Genomic DNA, 20644 nt, shown 5'->3' with positions numbered 1-20644 from the left:
CCAGACTCATCCTGAGGCAACTAGATCCTGTTGGTTATGTTACAATGTAGCTCCCCCATACTATGAAGCCATAGGCCTCAATGCTTCTTACAGCTTGGTCAACGCCTCAGATCCCTCCCAGTGTCAATGGGGAGACCGCAAGGTAGGACTCACGATGAGGCAGGTATGGGGAAAGGGGCTATGTATAGGCACAGTGGCGTCAGATAAAACCTCCCTATGTGTCAATGTCACAAGATCTGTAAACGGGCCTCTGGCTAGCTGGATGATTCCCCAGATGGGAGGATGGTGGGTATGTTCCAGAACCGGGTTGACCCCTTGTGTACATGAGTCAATTTTTGATCCCAAAGAAGAATTTTGTGTCATGGTAGCAGTAGTACCTAAAATAATATACAGGTCGGAAGAAACTGTGTACGACTATTGGGCCCATAGGTCAACCCTCAATCAGCAAGAAAGAGCATATAGAATTAAAAGAGAACCCCTTACTGCAATTACTATAGCCACTATGTTTGGCTTAGGGATAGCCGGAGCTGGAACTGGAATTACAGCTTTGTCTATGCAAAGTCAAGGATTTAACTCTTTAAGGGCAGCGATAGATGAAGATATCACCCGACTAGAACAGTCTATAAGTCATTTAGAGTCTTCTTTAACTTCCTTGTCTGAAGTAGTTTTGCAAAATAGAAGAGGGCTAGATTTGCTATTTCTACAACAGGGGGGACTTTGTGCCGCCCTGGGAGAGGAATGTTGTTTTTACGCAGACCATACGGGTATAGTTAGAGAATCTATGGCCAAAGTGAGAGAGGGGCTAGCCCAGCGTAAACGAGAGCGGGAGGCCCAACAAGGATGGTTTGAGTCTTGGTTTCAACAATCCCCTTGGCTGACTACTTTAATCTCAACCTTACTAGGACCCTTGATAATCCTTCTAATAATGCTCACGTTCGGTCCCTGCATCATCAACAGACTTGTAGCCTTTGTAAAAGAACGTATTAACACAGTGCAGTTGTTTGTGCTACGGCAACAATATCAAACTATATCACCGGGAACAGAGGAAGATTCCTCTGTATGATCAAAGAACAGGGGGGAATGTTAGGTTATCGGAAGACTTAGTGAGGTGTGTAACTACATCAGGGACCTGGGACAGTAGCTCCTGCGCTAAACATTCCATAACCAAATAAGGAGGTCAGTAGCTCCTGCGCTAAACATTCCATACCAAATAAGAAAAATCTATAGGGAAGCAGCATCAGGGGAATGTATGAGCTCAGCTTCGCATGTAACCAATCAGGTAGTGCCAACTAGGCCTGTTGCTGGACTAAGGGACAAACTGTATATAAACCGCCATACCTCTTTGTTCGGGGTCCAGCCGCATTCTGCTGTGTCAGAGAGGCTAGGACCCTGGCGCGCCAGAAATAAATTCCCTTTATGCCTTTTGCATTACTTTGGTGGACTTGTTCATTCGGTCGGGTAGGGGACACGGACACGGAGCATAACATTATACAGAGTGAAGTAAATCAGAAAAAGACAAGTACAGTATATTAACACATATATATGGAATTTAGAAAGACAGTTCTGATGATCCTACATGCAGGGTGGCAAAGGAAACACAGATGTAAAGAACAGGCTTTTCGACTCAGAGGAAGAAGGTGAGGGTGGGATGATTTGAGAGAATAGCATTGAAACATGTATATCACCACATGTAATGATGGCAATGATGACCAGTACAAGTCTGATGCATGACGCAGGGCACGCAAAGACGGTGCATGGGGACAACCCAGAGGGCTAAGATGGGGAAGGAAGTAGGAGGGGGTTTCAGGATGGGGGGACACATGTATACCTGTGACTGATTCATGTTGATGTATGGCAAAAGCCATCATAATTTTGTAATTATCCTCCAACTAAAATTAATTAATTGGGAAAAAAAAGAAGTCTGTGCTTTTTCTCATTTCGGTGGCCTTCATTGATTTCCATGTCAATGAGGTCCTCCCAGCTCCGCAGGTCCATCTTCACAGTTGTAACCACCCTAAGCATTCACTCAGCACATCAAAGAAAAGCCACAGAAGCCCATCCTAAGAATTTACAGAAGACCCAGTTTATGTTTGAAAAGTAGCATCAATCTCTTGAGTTTATATATATATATCACTTATTTATTTATTTATTTATTTATTTATTCACTTTTATGGAACATGCACCTACAGTAATTCATCCTAGCTACAGAGTATTGTGTTGACCAAAAACCGGTTTCTGGAACAATCTGAACAACCTTTTTGGCCAATCCAACACAATCACAGAGGGAGGTTTATAACTTGCCCACGACTTGCCCTATTCCAGGTCACTATGACTTGCTTTGTCTGGGGTGTAGTTTAGCCAGGACCATGCTAATTTGGAAACCGCTAAAATAGACTTGCACATTAATTTCTATCCAATGGAGAGCTTTGTTCCTTTTGCAAGTTTCTTTATGCTTTTTGTACTGTTTCATAAAGCTATTTAAAGGTTGAAGAAATGGCTGTGGTATCACACCCCATCCCTTTCTCCCTGTGTAACTATGTCAACTGACAGTGTGTGGAGGCAGCTACCACATAGTGACATTCTGGTGAGAAAAAAGAAAAAAGGAATTTTAAGGAGTAGTCATGATACAACTGGGCATGAATAAAATATAAGTTTTCATAAGAGTAGGTGACAAAATATGGGCCTATCCTGATTTTTCTCTCTCATCGTTACCTAAAATAACATTTCAACTCAATTAGCTACCACTGAGTATAGATCACTGCTAAATTCTTTAGCTTGTATAGTGATCTGTCTTTGACATGAAAATTAACATTCACTGAGGATACCACTGTTAGATATAAGACAAGCATGAGCTTCTAACTTTGTCAATCAGTGGCTTAAATCTAAAAAATAACATATTGCTGCAACTCAAAACAAGTAAATATTTATCAGTATTTTTTCTAGAGCTGAGTCAAAGACAAAAATGATTTTCTGGTTTTCAGGAATTCATTTCTGGTAGCAGCCTGTAAGTTTCTATGCATTTTCTTCTACATAAGCCATGGGTGATTTATATATACATACTCATATATATACACATACATATACATATGTATATATGCACATATATGTCTAGGCATATATATATATATAACGTATATATAAATACTCTTTGATGTTAATAGGATAAACTTTCACTTGGAGGCAAACATTGGCTTACATACCCCAAGTTACAGCCTTGAATAGCTTTCCCAGTTAATGGATTAATGGGGAGGCAGTTAACTTTTAATGACAGCACAGCCAGAGGCTGATTGATTTTAGAGGTTTAATAGCAACTATTTGAAGTCCAGATATTAGGACAAGGAGACCTACAAATTCACCAAACAAAACCATCCAAAGGTGAAAGGGTGGAAGAAATAATTAAAAAGTAGAGACAGTATCAGAGTTCTAGGAATCTGTGCACAACACAAGCCTTTACTGAGAGATGAATGACCACATGAGACACCATGATGATGTTTCTCAACCTAAGTGCCTCCTGCTCGCTGCACAATAGGCCAGCACATAAAGAGACAAGTTGTTGGGGTGGGGAATAGCAACTTTATTTGAAAAGCTGGCAGACCAAAAAGATGGTGGACTCATGCCCCAGAGAACCACCTTGCCTGATGGAATTCAGGCTTCTTCCAAGAAGCGCACAAGTAAAATCAAACTTTTCCTGGTCCTGGCCAGCCTCCAAGGGGATGTGTTAATTTCTTCCTCTCTGCTCTCATTTACTGGCGGGCCTGGTCAAGATGTTTCCTGTGAGCTAAACAAGGATATTTTAGCTTAACGCACTTTACCTAGGGGCAGGGGCACCAGAGAAGGGCCCTTATGTATAATTTAAGCTTACAGGCAACATCCCTTTAGTGATTAACTTGCAATAGAATGTAAAAGTTTCTTCTCTATTACAATAAATAGATTTAAGACTTGTAACCATATCTCAAATTCATTCCTTTTATGACCAAGTCTAAATTTCAGAACTGACTTATGACTAAAAAAGGACTTAAAGAGAAAAGCTTTAAGCAGGTATAAAATTCAAAATCATTCAAATAATAGATTGCAGAATACACTAGGTTTAAAACAGAGCTATAAAGGATTCTCTCATAAATTTCGGATTTTTTTGGAGTGGAGATGGGAAGAGTTTTAGAACATTAATAGGTGCGTAACATGGATACGATAAAGTATGCTTTGAATTAATGAAGAGGAAGCCCAGTCAAAAAATTCTCATGTAAGATTAAAAATGCACAGTTGGAAAAAATGACAATAAAGTAAAAATGATGTTCACTAACATGAGGTTTATGCTGTTGACAACCTCAACATACAACATACAGTCAAGCAAGAAAAGTGATGAGAGGCTTAGAAAGTATCACATATAAATAAACCCAAGGAAGTTTTGCCTACATTTGCTCATACACAGATTCTGCAATGTAGGCAAAGTGAACTCATATGTAGGAGTTTATGTGAATCTTCATCGATTTATTGCAAACAATATAGATTAACTTGCCTTTAAACCTATGATAGAACAACTAAAGTCAAATGGCAATGAAGGTGAGTCTTTAAAAGAAATAGGTTTAGATGTTTAGTGTAAAGAACTTTTCTTCCATCTTTTTCTTTCTTTCTAATAGGTTCACATAAAGACTCTGGAGTAATGCTCAAATTAATGCAAACAACTTGTTTTTCACAGCCCAGGAATAGAGGCAGAGGAATGGCCACTGTAGTAGACTGCTGTTGCTGCTGTAACAAACTACCACAAACTTAGTGTCTTAAAGCAACACAAATGTATTACCTTATAGTTCCGGAGGTCAGAAGGCCAAAATTAGTTTCACTGAGCTAAGGTCAAGGTGTCAGCAGGGTGATACTCCTCCCCAGGCTCTAGAGGAGAATCTGTTTCCTTCCCCTTCCCAGCTTGCAGAGGCCGACTGCACTGTGCGTGGCCCTCTGATGGCTGCTTGCATCACCGTATCTTCTTCCTGACTCCTCTGTCTCCTTCTTACGCTTATTCTTGTGATTATACTGGACCCAACTGGATAATCCAAGATAATGTCACCATCTCAAGAGCCTTAATCTAATCACATCTATGAAGTCCCTTTGCCAGTCACTTTGTAAGGTAACAAATTCAAAGACTCCGGGGATTAGGAGGTGGCCATCCCTTAAAGGCCACTGTCCTAGCTACCACAATTGCCAAACTGTAGAATCAAAAATGTGATTTTTTTTTCAGATTCAAAACATTTCCCAGAAACTGTTAAAAGGTAGTTTTGAGTCTGGTGTAGTGACACACATATACTGCTTTGATGATGAAACTTTCTATTTTGAGTAAGCCATTGGAGTTAACAATAATGGAATCCCCGTGTGTGATTATAATTTGAGAGTGATAAGACTGGACCTTTGCCTACAAAGGTCTGTATAGTCAAAGCTATGGTTTTTCCAGTAGTCATATATGGATGTAGGAGTTGGACTATAAAGAAGGCTGAGTGCTGAAGAATTGATGCTTTCGAACTGTGGTGTTGGAGAAGACTCTTGAGAGTCCCTTGGACTGCCAGGAGATCAAAGTAGTCCATCATAAAGGAGGTCAGTCCTGAATATTCATTGGAAGGACTGATGCTGAAGCTGAAGCTCCAATACTTTGGCCATTGGATGTGAAGACCCGATTCACTGGAAAAGATCCTGATGCTGGGAAAGACTGAAGGCGGGAGGAGAAGGGGACGACAGAGGATGAGATGGTTGGATGGCATCATCGACTTGATGGACATGAGTTTGAGCAAGCTCCAGGAGATTATGAAGGACAGGGAAGCCTGGCTTGCTGTAGTTCATAGGGTCGCAAAAGAGTCAGACATGACTGAGCAACTGAACAACAATAACAAGACTGTATCGTTCCCGAAGTCACTTGGAATATTATCCTAACCATCTCTTCAATACACAAAGCTGAAAGAGGTTCTTCTTTTCATTGTGAGTGCCTGCTTCTTCTTCAGGTTTCAGCCACAGTTCCCCATTATTTGTGAAACCCCTCCTCAAAGACCATTCCTCCCATCCCACAGGAGGGTCCCTCCCTAACCTGACTGGGCTTCTACTAGGATACCTTTCGGGTGATCTAGGTCTCCACCTGTTGGGATGAAAGTGAATGGTCAGTACCATGAGTTACCCATCACCTCTTTCAGAACCCAGAACATAGCACAGCATAGTGAGGACAAGTCTAACCTCACAGCCATCCTCCAGGGGCTCAAGTCCCGTCTCTACCAGTTACTGAAGGATCTTAGGCACTTTATTTAAACTGCCTCTTTCCACCTTTAAATGGGGATGATAGTACTAAGGTAAGCTTTCTGAGAATTAAATGTCAGCATATCAAGAATATTGGTAGCTGGTATATAGTAAGTATTGTGTAACTGTGATCGCTACCTTAAATAATTACTAGTATAAATTCAAAACTTTTGGACTTCCCTGAAGAATCTGCCAATGCAGGAGACAGGGGTTTGATCGCCAGTCCAGAAAGATTTTACATGCCATGGGGCAACTAAGCCTATGCACCACAACTATTGAGCCTGTGCTCTTGAGCCCAAGAACTGCAACTACAGAGCGCACATGGCCCAACTCCTGAAGCCTGTGTGCCTAGAGCTCATGCTTGGCAACAAGAGGCCACCACAACGAGAGGCTCGCACACCGCAACTAGAAAGTGGCCCGGCTTGACGCAACTAGAGAAAGCCCATGGGCAGCAAAGACTCAGCGGAGCCAAAAATCAGTAAATAAATAAAATTATAAATTCAAACATTTCAAGAGTTGGAACTGAATAAAATTTAGCTGGCTATCTCGTACAAAAATCTTATTGTTAAGAATTAACCCTTAAGAAAGAGAAAGAGAGGGCAGCCTTTAATATGTCCAATCACATTGTTAGCGTCCCTCTAAAATAACTGGCACAGAATTATTAACCTAAAAAGGAGTTAAATGTCCTTGGGATGCACTGTTTTTCTATTAAGGGATAATTTTTTAAAGTTCCAAAAGGCCCTATTTTTCTTTATATCTCTTGAATTTTAGAGTCCTCTGCTTCATTTAATCCAGAAAAATAGAATTTAAGACCAAATGATGCAGAAATTGAGCGGCCGTGATTCATAAGGAAAGTGGAAAGGATTCAGAGGACACAGGCATCTCTTCATTTAGACATCTCTGATGATGTAGTTAGAATATTCAGGGCATTCACGCTGTGCCCGGCTACCTCACACACGAGTGAAGTCAGAGCAATGATGACCTCCTGAGTATGCGCTATTTCCATTAACTGATTATTTTCAACCTGAAATTGCCATGTTTCAGACTTTGATTCCTGGAGGGAAAATTGGGTAAGCCTCACTTCAGTTCCTGTTCCAGTCATATTAGATGATATTCTGACATTTCAGAACAAATACTCCATTTTATTACCAAATTATTTTGAGAGTTGTTATTTGTATCTCAAAATATCACACTTAAAGATGAAGGCTCAAGTCCTTCACAGTGATAAATTTTTTGGCAGATAAATGCATTTTAATAGGTGAGTCCACAAAGCTATTTTAATAAACCGCTATTTCTAACTAAGGGGCAGGCCAGTGGGGGCGGAGGACAGACGAAGATGACTAGAAACAATAAGCTTCTCTGAATGCTAACATAAAGTTAGATGGAGGATATTTCCAGTTCATTGGCTGATATTATTGTGTTTGATCTCATAATTGAACCAGGGATGAGCTTGGCTGGCCTCCGGGGTTGATTTCCACCATTTTTGGCAGCTTCCTTAAAAACTGGCTGAGCAGGTGTAAGTCAGCTCAACGGGAAGACAGGACAATTCCAGTTCTAAGTTCTGGAACACTCCAACAAGACTACACTCCCACCAGAGAACCATCACTGTTTCAAGGACACGCGGACCTTCCCCGCCCCTGATCTCAGGTAGCATCTCAGCATGGCCACCAGGGCCAGATGGGTGAGCCACTCTGTAGACAGAGTCTAGGGTGGCCCCAGAATTCCAGCCTGGTGAAGAACCTTGTAAATCCTCACCCCCCCTCCCTCCCTGACCGCAGGCAAAACCTGTGAAAACCTAGTGATATGGGATATCACTCCTGTGATTAGGTTACATTATAAGCAGAAGCGATCCTGCAGATGTAATTAATTAAAATCCTTAATTTAGTTAACTTTAAGTTACATCCTAGGTGAGTACGACCTAATCAGGGAAGCCTTTCAAAAAGTCTTAAAGGCCAAAGATACAAAGAAGTCAGAGAGGACCTGAAATAAGTAAAACTGTTTCCACTGTCCTCCAGAACACTGTCATGTGTTTCTTACCATACAGAGGTCTCCAAGACTTGAGAACATCCCCAAACTGACAGCAAGCATGAAACTGAGGGCCTCAGCTGCAAGGTAATTCTGCCAGTAAGCATGGGAGTTGGGAGAGGATTCCAAGTCTCAGATGAGACCACAGGATGCATCTTTCATCTCTTTAAAATTACTGTAACCCTGCCAACATCCTGATAACATTCTTTCGTAACTAAACCATGATATCAACAACTAAATGAGTTTTACTGGCAACTCATTTACTTCTTGGTCTTTAAATGTTTACAAACACACATATTATTTGCAAATACCACTTTTAAAATTGCTAATTTTATCTTAGATATACGACCTACATCTTGAATTAGAAATCCTACCATGATTTACTTTTGGCCTCAAAATACAACTTCTTATGGCAGAAAGTGAAGAAGAAGAGCCTCTTGATGAAAGTGAAAGAGGAGAGTAAAAAGTTGGCTTAAAGCTCAATATTCAGAAAACTATGATTATGGCATCTGGTCCCATCACTTCATGGGAAATAGATGGGGAAACAGTGGAAATAGTGGCTGACTTTATTTTTCTGGGCTCCAAAATCACTGCAGATGGTGACTGCAGCCATGAAATTAAAAGACGCTTACTCCTTGGAAGGAAAGTTATGACCAACCTAGATAGCATATTAAAAACCCAAGACATTACTTTGCCCACAAAGGTCCATCTAGTCAAGGCTATGGTTTTTCCAGTGGTCATGTATGGATGTGAGAGTTGGACTGTGAAGAAAGCTGAGCGCCGAAGAATTGATGCGTTTGAACTGTGGTGTTGGAGAAGGCTCTTGAGAGTTCCTTGGACTGCAAGGAGATCCAACTAGTCCATCATAAAGGAGATCAGTCCTGGGTGTTCATTGGAAGGACTCATGCTGAAGCTGAAACTCCAATACTTTGGCCACCTCATGCGAAGAGTTGACTCATTGGAAAAGACCCTGATTCTGGGAGGAATTGGGGGCAGGAGGAGAAGGGAACAACAGAGGATGAGATGGTTAGATGGCATCAGCGACTTGATGGACATGGGTTTGGGTGGACTTCAGGAGTTGGTGATGGACAGGGAGGCCTGGAGTGCTGCGATTCATGGGGTCGCAAAGAGTCGGACACGACTAAGCAACTGAACTGAACTGAAAAAAATCTTTACATATTTGTCATTTGACTATAGTACTTAATTAGCTTAAACATGAGCCAATTAGAATAAATCTATATGCACACTACTGGTTCTGTTTCTCTGGAGAAACCTGAAAATGGAGGGAAAAATTGGCTTAAAATGATCCTTGCAACTTAAAAGGATGATGATAGTATTACAAATGGTCATGATGTGTCATGTTGCTTTTCAAGACTACCAGGCTTAAAAACTGGTGACTCCCATAATAGACAAAACTCAAGAGTCTCATTCAAAACATTTCTCTTTTCAATGCTAATTTTTGTATTTTTCTACTCCTCTTTCTCTGGAATTGGAAAGAATGGTATATAGTTTTTACTTTGTTTTCATGTGAATAAGTTATCATTTTCATATTAATTCCTACAAAATGCTGTTGAGTTGACCAAGTATTTGTTACCTGTTCCTACCATCATCACTCCAAAATAAAAGACATCCTCTCCTTGACCCATCACTCAGATAGATACTTCGCTAACATGTCATTGCATCTAATCTACCAGAAAGTGACCTTGCAAGTAGCAGCTAAGGCATTAATAGGATGAACTGATCCATGATGCTGTACCAAGGATATCTTAACTGGAGCCCTCTAGAGAAAACGGCTAATAATAATAATAGTTACCTATATTGCATACAATGTCTTAGCCTTGTTAAATTCTTACAACAACCTTGTAAGGAAGATGTTATCTCCATTTTCTAGATTGGGAACTGAAGGTCAGAGGATGTAAATTTCTTGCTGAAGACTTTATGGACTTTTTTTTTCTCCTATTCAACATCTTTACTTTAATGACTTCATTATGCTACCAGCACTTTGGCCTTGGAGTATAAAATGAAACAGGTCAAAGGCTAACAGAGTTTTACGAAAACAACGCACTGGTCATAGCAAACACCCTCTTCAAACAACACAAGACTCTACACATGGACATCACCAGATGGTCAATACAGAAATCAGATTGATTATATTCTTTGCAGTCAAAGATGGAGCTCCATATAGTCAGCAGAAACAAGACCAGAGGTGACTGTGGCTCAGATCATGAATTCCTTATTGCCAAATTCAGATATAAATTGAACAAAGTAGGGAAAACCATTAAACCATGCATATATGACCTAAATCAAGTACCATACAATTATAGAGTGGAAGTGACAACTAGATTCAAGGGATTAGATTTGATAGAGTGCCTGAAGAACTATGGATGGAGGTTCATGACATTGTACAGGAGGCAGGGATCAAGACCATCCCCAAGACAAAGAAATTAAAAAAGGCAAAATGGTTGTCTAAGCAGGCCTTACAAATAGCTGAGAAAAGACACAAAAGGCAAAGGAGAAAAGGAAAGATATACCTATTACAAATGCAGAATTCCAAAGAATAGCAAGAAGAGATAAGAAAGCCTTCTTCAGTGATCAGTGCAAAGAAATAGAGGAAAACAACAGAATGGGAAAGACTAGCGATCTCTTCAAGAAAATGAGACATACCAAGGGCACATTTCATGCGAAGATGCACACAATAAAGGACAGAAATGGTATGGACCTAACGGAAGCAGAAGACATTAAGAGTTGGCAAGAATACACAGAAGAACTATACAAAAAAGATCTTCATGACCCAGATAACCATGATGGTGTGATCACTCAACTAGAGCCAGACATCCTGGAGTGTGAAGTCAAGTGGAAGCATCACTACGAGCAAAACTAGTGGAGGTGATTAAATTCCCGTTGAGCTATTTCAAATCCTACAAGATGATGCTGTGAAAGTGCTGCACTCAATATGCCAGCAAATTTGGAAAACTCAGCAGCGGCCACAGGACTGGAAAAGGTCAGTTTACATTTCAATTTTAAAGAAAGGCAATGCCAAAGAATGGTCAAACTACCGCACAATTGCACTCATCTCACACACTAGTGAAGTAATGCTCAAAATTCTCCAAGCCAGACTTCAACAGTACGTGAACAGCAAACTTTCAGATGTTCAAGCTGGATATAGAAAAGGTAGAGGAACCAGAGAACAAATTGCCAACATCTATTGGATCATAGAAAAAGCAAGTTCAGTTCAGTTCAGTCGCTCAGTCGTGTCCGACTCTTTGCGACTCCATGAACCACAGCACGCCAGGCCTCTTTGTCCATCACCAACTCCCGGAGTCCACCCAAACCCATGTCCATCAAGTCGCTGATGCCAACCAACCATCTCATCCTCTATTGCCCCCTCTCCTCTCTCCCTCAATCTTCCCAAGCATCAGGGTCTTTTCAAATGAGTCAGCTCTTAGCATCAGGTGGCCAAAGTATTGGAGTTTCAGCCTCAACATCAGTCCTTCCAATGAATATTTAGGACTAACTTCCTTTAGGATTGATGACTTTGATCTCCTTGCAGTCCAAAAGACTCTTAAGCATCTTCTCCAACACCACAGTTCAAAAGCATCAATTCTTTAGCACTCAGCTTTCTTTATAGTCCCACTCTCACATCCATACAAGACTACTGAAAAAACCATAGCTTTGACTAGACGGACCTTTGTCAGCAAAGTAATGTCTCTGGTTTTTAATGTTGTGTAGGTTGGTCACAGCTTTCCTTCCAAGGAGCAACCGTCTTTTAATTTCATGGCCACAGTCACATTTGCAGTGATTTTAGAGCCCAAGAAAATAAAGTCTGTCACTGTTTTCATTATTTTCCCCATCTATTTGCCATGAAGTGATGGGACCAAATGCCATGATTTTCACGTTTCCAATGTTGAGCTTAAGCCAGCTTTTTTACCTTGCTCTTTCACTTTCATCAAGAGGCTGTTTAGTTCCTCTTCACTTTCTGCCATAAGAGTGGTGTCATCTTCATATCTGAGGTTATTGATATTTCTCCCAGCAATCTTGATTCCAACTTGTGCTTCATCCAGCCTGGCATTTCTCATGATGCACTCTGCATCTAAGTTAAATAAGCAGGATGACAATATATAGCCTTGACATACTCCTTTCCCTATTTGGAACCAGTCTGTTGTTCCATGTCTGGTTCTAACTGTTGCTTCGTGACCTGCATGCAGGTTTCTAAGGAGGCATGTAAGGTGGTCTGGTATTCCCATATCTTTAAGAATTTTCCACTGTTTGTTGTGATCCACACAGTCAAAGGCTTTGGCATAGTCAATAAAGCAGAAGTAGATGATTTTCTGGAACTCTTTTGCTACTATGAACAAAGCTAGGGGACGTGATGGAATTCCAGTTGAGCTATTTCAAATCCTGAAAGATGATGCTGTGAAAGTGCTGCACTCAATATGCCAGCAAATTTGGAAAACTCAGCAGTGGCCACAGGACTGGAAAAGGTCAGTTTACATTTCAATCCCAAAGAAAAGCAATGCCAAAGAATGCTCTAACTACCACACAATTGCACTCATCTCACACGCTAGTAAAGTGATGCTGAAAATTCTCCAAGCCAGGCTTCAGCAATACGTAAACCATGAACTTCCAGATGTTCAAGCTGGTTTTAGGAAAGGCAGAAGAACCAGAGATCAAATAGCCAACATCTTCTGGATCACGGGAAAAGCAAGAGAGTTCCAGAAAAACATCTATTTCTGCTTTATTGACTATGCCAAAGCCTTTGACTGCATGGATCACCACAAACTGTGGAAAATTCTGAAAGAGATAGGAATACCAGACCACCTGACCTGCCTCTTGAGAAACCTGTATGCAGGTCAGGAAGCAACAGTTAGAACTGGACATGGAACAACAGACTGGTTCCAAATAGGGAAAGGAGTACATCAAGGCTATATATTGTCACCCTGCTTACTTAACTTATATGCAGAGTACATCATAAGAAACGCTGGGCTGGAAGAAACCCAAGCTGGAATCAAGATTGCTGGGAAAAATATCAATAACCTCAGATATGCAGATGACACCACCCTTATGGCAGAAAGTGAAGAAGAACTAAAGAGCCTCTTGATGAAAGTGAAAGAGGAGGGTGGAAAAGTTGGCTTAAAGCTCAACATTCAAAAAACGAAGATCATGGCATCCAGTCCCATCACTTCATGGGAAATAGATGGGAAACAGTGGAAACAGTGGCTGACTTTATTTTTCTGGTCTCCAAAATCACTGCAGATGGTGACTGCAGCCATGAAATTAAAAGACGCTTACCCCTTGGAAGGAAAGTTATGACCAACGTAGACAGCATATTAAAAAGCAGAGACGTTACTTTGCCAACTAAGGTCCATCTAGTCAAGGCTATGGTTTTTCCAGTGGTCATGAATGGATGTGAGAGTTGGACTATAAAGAAAGTGAGCACTGAAGAATTGATGCTTTTGAACTGTGGTGTTAGAGAAGACTCTTGAGAGTTTTTTGGACTGCAAGGAGATCCAACCAGTCCATCCTTAAAGATCAGTCCTGGGTGTTCACTGGACCATGGGGTCGCAAAGAGTGGGACACGACTGAGTGACTGAACTGAACTGAACCAGGGGAATCCCCAGCGATCCAGTGGTTAGGACTCCCCACTCTCACTGACGGAGGCCCAGGTTCTATCCCTGGTCAGGGAATCCTGCAAGCCACGCAGAGTGGCCAAAAGCAAAACAAAATAAACTCTCTACCCAGGCTCTAGAGATCACTGAGTCACAATCAGGAAAGAGGAATCGGTGTAGCAAACCTTCACTGGGATATCATTTCAGCTCTACCTATTTCTCCCCCACCAGTATTTAAATGCCCATCAGGCCCACTTCCTTTGCTGAGAAGACATGAGGGTCTGCATATCAGAAACTGACCCCACTGATGGGACTGTGATCCTGCAGATGGTTTACAAGCCAGCTGGCCAATATCCATGCAGACAGCAGGGCCCTTGGAGAGCAAACGGCTACAACCACCTCATTACCTCCAGGATGTGGTTGCTATACTTACTAGTTTTCTGCCTTGATTTCGGATTCTGATGGATTTCACCACTTGGTTGGATGCTAGAACTGAGGCTCTGGCTGCCTCCCAGCACTGCCTCCCTGCCTACTCCCCACCCCACCACACACACATTTGAATGGGGTAATCTAAACCATCTGATCATCATGAAGGATACTGGGAGTGTTCATTCCAAATTCGTTTCAACTCTATTTGCCCCCATCCCATCAACCCTTCATATGAAATCTCCAGGACTATTACATTTTAATGATTACATCTTGGTTAAACTAGACTATTACATTTTGATTAAACTAGCAGTTCTATTCAGGTTCATTGCTCTGTGCCACTGCTGAGACCGTCAGCTCGGAATGGCCTCTATACAAAGAGCCATTAGCTGACCTCTTTGGGCTTGAGTGTCCTCCTTGTCCTCCCGGCCCTCTGTGTAAGACTCTTGCGCGGTAATTAACACATTGAAATTCTGTGTTCACACGTCTATTGTCCCCATCTAAATGCTCAGCCCCACAGTGTCAGGGAAAAGGCTCCACCTTTCTGGCTGTGACAGGAAAACAAAAGGAAAGGTATGGGTGCAGAGATGCTGACGAAAGAAGAACTAGCAATTTGTGACCACTCGAACAGATTAGTGAAGGCAGCCGAGAAATCAGAGTGTCTTGTAGGGTTTCTGACTACAGGTTATCAGAAAAGGTAACGAATCTCATCTGAAGAGGAGGGGACAGAAGATCAGACACGATCTCTGGCTTTTAGGGTAGAATCTGACCTATCAGGTCTTGTGTAGTGTGAATAATATTTTAAAAGAAATATTTAAAGCAGAAATTTTTATATGTTGCAAATGCCAAACAAAACAAGAAATGGCAAGTTATTTGGAGTCTGGGTAAAGCAATCTGAAAACAGCATGCTGGAAGATTACATATAACCATTAGCAGAGTGAAGAATTATGTATCATCCGCCTATCTATCTACCTATTTCTCATAAATTTCCTAGCTTCTTTTTGTTTAGTAAATGTTGAAAAATTTAAGGGATAAAAACCAATTATTTCATAGCCTGAGAATGTGGATTTCAATTAACATGGAGGAAGCTGAAGTGATAGACTGAAATCAAGAATTCCCTGTTTCCTTTGTAAAATAACTCATAATATGCACATTTGAAGGAACAGGTCCTGTTTTATTTTTTTTAAGTGCAGCATAATAAATAAAATATATTACTGTGGTTGAGTAAAAATAAATATAAATAATCATTTTTTTATTATAATTCATTCAATACCTGAAGTTCTTTGCAAGGTAGAGCATTAATAAGGGCAGGGCACATTCTTATCTAATAGAATTTTGAATATATGTTTGCCGGTTTTAAGCAAAGTTTAAATTAAATAACAGTGTTACAAATGCTAAAATGTAAATCATTAATTTAAATAGCTGTTAAATACCAGTTGCTGATTCTGTTGTACTCGAAATTCTGATGTTCAAACACTAGAATTTAAAAAAAAAAATTTCTTCTATCTTTCATAAATTCTCTGAGTTCACTTATAAATTAGAAAAGGTTATTTCTTTACAACTTTGTTGAGTAAAAACCATCTGGGTTTTCTTCATAGCTAGATATGTCCAGGGGCATATTTTTTAAAATGTACCAGTTGCCACTGGAGAACAACTATAAGCCTCCAATGTTTCCTACCACAGATTTTTAAATCTCACAAGACTGTGTGGCCCTGCAAAACACACTGGAGAATTAAAACTCTCTAGGGGGATAATTACCTCGGCTTTTCTCACTGCTTGTAGTATCAAAGATGGTCAATAATTTAATAGTATCCATCTATGGTTTCCAAAGTATAGCAAAGAAGTGCATTTTAAATTATGAGGCTTTTTCAAAAATGGTACAGTTAATACCATTTCTCTCCTCTCTCTCTTCCATTTTGAGAGCAGAGTCTATACACTGATATATACCTGTTTGCTAGCACATAGTTTTACACCAATGACACTTAGTAAATGTTTGTTCAATTAAATTCAAGACCACACTGTAAAATTTTAATCAACTTTTGCTTTTCTATTTACAGGTCAAGTGATAGATACTTCAACCCAGACTGTATCTGTCCCAAAATCTTTAAATAACCCAACTACAGGTATTCAACATGTTAATATTGAGTCTCTACTTTCTAAGCCATCTGGGTGTGGTAGGGTTGGATATCTGAGTGGAAGATAGGGAAACATCATAGTTAGCAGTGAGGGGGAAGAATAGTACAAGAAACCTTTAATTCAGGATGTATTTCTGTTACTGCCAAAAATAAGAGATGTCATTAAAATGTAACAACATGTGATGCCAGACAGTACTCTGTATGAGCCTTATTTCAGAAAGGTTTTACTTAATATATCCCCATGGCACAGATCTTTATAAAATATCACATTGTACATAACACACAGCATCTCCAAAAATTTACATATGATCCTTTGTAAAGACGGTGCAGAAGAGAATGAAAAAAAATATATATATATAAATCAATCAAGATTCCTGATTTGCAAAGAAAGCAGCTACATACCCAAAGTATATTACAGTTTTTGGAAAATAAACACAGTTATAATAAAGCAAAAACAAGAATCACTAACTGGAGCTGACCACTCCTTGCTCCCATGTGCTGATACATTTACATCCAATCAAGCTCGACGGCCTGTCAGTCTTACATGTTCTCAGGGACAAGTCTGTCTCCACTGCCACTGTCTCAGCTGTTTCACAGCTCTTATTCTTACAGGAACTAATTCACCCGCTAACTATCTGATTCTGTGTTCCCAGGATAGACTCCATTTCCCTTCTCTCATCATTCCTCTCTTCATATTGCCAGGAGTTTAACTTTACAAAATACAGATCTAATCAATGTCACCCACAAGTGTATATATAACACTTCTAACAATAATGGGATCCCCTAGAGAATACTGAGGTCTCTGCTTTATGTAAAAGACTCGTGACTATATGCTTCGTGACTATTTATTTCATTAGTTTTATCTGCTGTCGGTCCTCACTTTCAGCCAGTCCTTCTGGACTGCTTGTGTGCATCCCAATGCTCCATGCTTTGTGAGGCTCCTTCTAACTGGAATGTGCTTCCCCCGCCCAGGCTCTTCTATTTGTTCAAGAAATAGCTTTCTCTGATGCTCTGCCTATAACCAGCCCAAATGCCTTGTATTCCTCTCTCTCATCATGCTTATCACACACTACTGTGCTTTTCTACAGAACTAGCAAGTGGCTATATTGAGCGTCAGCCCATCATGGGCTGGTTAAGAGTCAGCCAAAACAGCAACCGAGCACACTGCTTGCAACAGAACCATCCATTCTGTGAGTACCCTGAACAGTATTGTACACTTTCTTGTAAGATAGTCAAAACCTTAGGCATAAAATGTGGTTTCAAAAGCTTTATGAATCCAGGAGTCAAAACTTCCATTCTCAATTGTCAGCAAGAAGTTACTGATTCTGACCATTATAACATTTCAAAACCACTGATGCTGAAGACATGGGTAATGATAGGTAGCACACTGTAGAGGCACACTAAATATTCATTGAGTAAATATGTGAATAAGGCGAGCAGAGTAAGGCAAACCCCGAAGAAGCCTCAACAATTATAAGAGTAAGGAATGCTTTAATAGACTGAATGAAAAATCACCCACCCCAGTGAAAAGCAATTGTTTGTGTGCAACCAAGCACATCCAGGCAATGTAAATGTTATTTCACTAAGAATCTTCATAATATTCTTAGCTAGTATTTCTTTCTTAGGTATAATTCTCTAAATCATCAGTGCCAACCTAAAAACAGCCAGAGTCCCAAAGAGTACAATTATGGAGTTCACTTAATATGGAACATTTTCACCCAGTGTAATTTACAGAGATAAATTTCCAAACTCACAGTCAGTAAAAAAAAACATAATAACTCATCTTTTATCAACTCCAGTAATATTACTGGTCATATATTGATTTTTAATGGAAATGATAGAAAACACACTAAGTTACCAAATAAATCATAATGGCATTACATCAGAAATCTAGACTGAAGTGAAGTATGTATCATAGCCTGCCTTTCATCTGAATTACTTTAAGGTATGTGTTTCTGTCTTCCACAAAAGGTTTTGGGTCCCTGAGTGGCAGGCATTTATGATTATACCTCACTTGCATGACTAGAACAAAAACTCAGGTGTAATTTAAATGCTAAGGAGACGAATGGATAATTTCTTTGCCTATTCTACTTGCCCTCCAAACTACAGTAACTCCAGGGTAACAAGATGTTTGTTTTACTGGGCATCACACAGGAAGCTCCCCTGAAATGGCAACTGGTGGACAGATAGGGACTTGGTCTGTTTACATCTCTTACTTTTAGAAGAATGTGAGACATAAGAAATTGTTGCTGAACATAAAGAACAAAAACTGATCACAACTTTCAGTTCCAACCACTCTGCTAAAAACGCTGCATTCAGTTCCAGGCATCATAAAAGTTGTATCTTTTAATTAAAAAAACAACAACACAGCACATTGAAGAAGATGCAATAGATTTCACTTCTTGGATTAGCCCATTTGCTTGTGGTATTCACTTGGTATTTGCCTGGCAGATGAAATGTGTGATTGAATATATTTATTTTCAACAGTATCCAAATAGTTCCAAGCATATAGCCATAACACTATGAAGATACATTTTGTGAAAGGTTGCCTTAAGTGCAGTCACATAAGTCCACCCAAAAAGCAGAATGTACAAATTAAGAAGAAACTCATTTTAGAACCAATTAATTAATGCCCTGCTTCTGCTGCTGCTAAGTCGCTTCAGTTGTGTCCGATTCTGTGCGACCCCATAGATGGCAGCCCACCAGGCTCCCCTGTCCCTGGGATTCTCCAGGCAAGAACACTGGAGTGGGTTGCCATTTCCTTCTCCAATGCACAAAGGTGAAAAGAGAAAGTGAAGTTGCTCAGTTGTGTCTGACTCTTAGCGACCCCGTGAACTGCAGCCTACCAGGCTCCTCCGCCCATGGGATTCTCCAGGCAAGAGTACTGGAGTGGGGTGCCATTGCCTTCTCCGAATTAATGCCCTAGGAAATCATTTTCCCTTAATATTTTTTACTTGTGCAGTTGGGAAGATAGAGAACTGAAAAGCATTCAAGATGATTATATCTAGAACTAGAGAGCTCATCAATATTGATATTGTTACATCAGCAATAATATTAAAATGATGATCTCATTGCTTTGTTCAACAGAGTAAAAATTTTAAGGTGTAGCATATTGCTTGAGCAAAGTAAGATGAACCTTTTAAAGAGAACTGGGCTAGATAAATAGGGGTCAACACTCAAAGAGTGAGACACAAAGTGTCCTAAATGTCTCTGATATTTTTCTTTTTCAGAAAGAGACTGGGATCAATGAACACCATTCAAACACATATCAGCTTTTTCACAGAATCATATCCAGTCTGGGAAACAGAGTTCTCATTCAAAATTGTAAATCTGAAGCTTTTCTTGTTCACTGTGGTCTTCATTTTTAAATATAGGTTGCTTTTGCTGATTAAGGAGGGAACGAAAGTATGGAGGAATCCTAATGTTTCTTGAGATGTTGACATTTACTCAAAAAGATGGAAAAAGATAGATTTTTTTAAAAGGAAGACAAAACTCAAAGATGCCAGAGGAAAATCAAAATCAGTAGCAAGCGAGGCATGAGACGGCAGTTAAGAGGTTCTTCCCATAAACAGAGACTTGTGCCTTCCGGAGGAGACACCAGGCTCACAGTGACATCTGAAGACCTACACTCGCAGCAGCCCGCCGGAGGCCAGGGGCACCGAGCTCCCGAGAGGGACACACGGAGCGGTGATTGGTGATGCCGCGGAAGGCTGTAGAGACGACACGGCTGTGTGTGTAACTGACAAGACCAATTGATGAGCGAGCAGGTTTCCCGGAGGGTGACAGATGTGCTTCTGCGATCCGTCAAGTGTGGCATCTCTACCCACCACCTCTGATTCATGTCTGAACAAATGATACTGCTGGAAGAGACACAGAACCATCTTTAAGTGTTATAAATTCTTGAGCAGGGAAGAGAAGGGTGTAAGACAGCTACTGCTTTAAATTTCGCCTTCCAAAACAAATTTAGAGTTTTGCTGAAGTAGGACAAAGACGTTGAGCACTTCATGACATTGACCTAGGTAAATGCATTAAGATACTTAGAGAACCACAGGCATCTTAAAGACAGCCATATACCACTAGAAGTGGACACTGGTAAAGTAAGAAAATTTAAAAATCAATGACCAACCAATTGGTTCTTAATGTTTAAATAACAGCACATCCACTTGATAAGTTATGAAGAACCAT

The 20644-nt window shown here is 40.3% G+C and overlaps 1 protein-coding gene across 1 annotated transcript in view; it reads right to left on the bottom strand.

The window, feature by feature from the left end:
- CNTNAP4 (contactin associated protein family member 4) overlaps window positions 1-20644 on the bottom strand; it is a 289562-nt gene that overhangs the window by 254148 nt on the left and 14770 nt on the right. The gene's annotated exons all lie outside the window — the stretch shown is intronic.

This window comes from Ovis canadensis, chromosome 14, assembly GCF_042477335.2.
Source record: "Ovis canadensis isolate MfBH-ARS-UI-01 breed Bighorn chromosome 14, ARS-UI_OviCan_v2, whole genome shotgun sequence".
In the NCBI taxonomy this organism is placed as follows: domain Eukaryota; kingdom Metazoa; phylum Chordata; class Mammalia; order Artiodactyla; family Bovidae; genus Ovis; species Ovis canadensis.
Note: the sequence above shows the minus strand (reverse complement) of the source record. Positions and strands in the feature narration are given on the sequence as shown.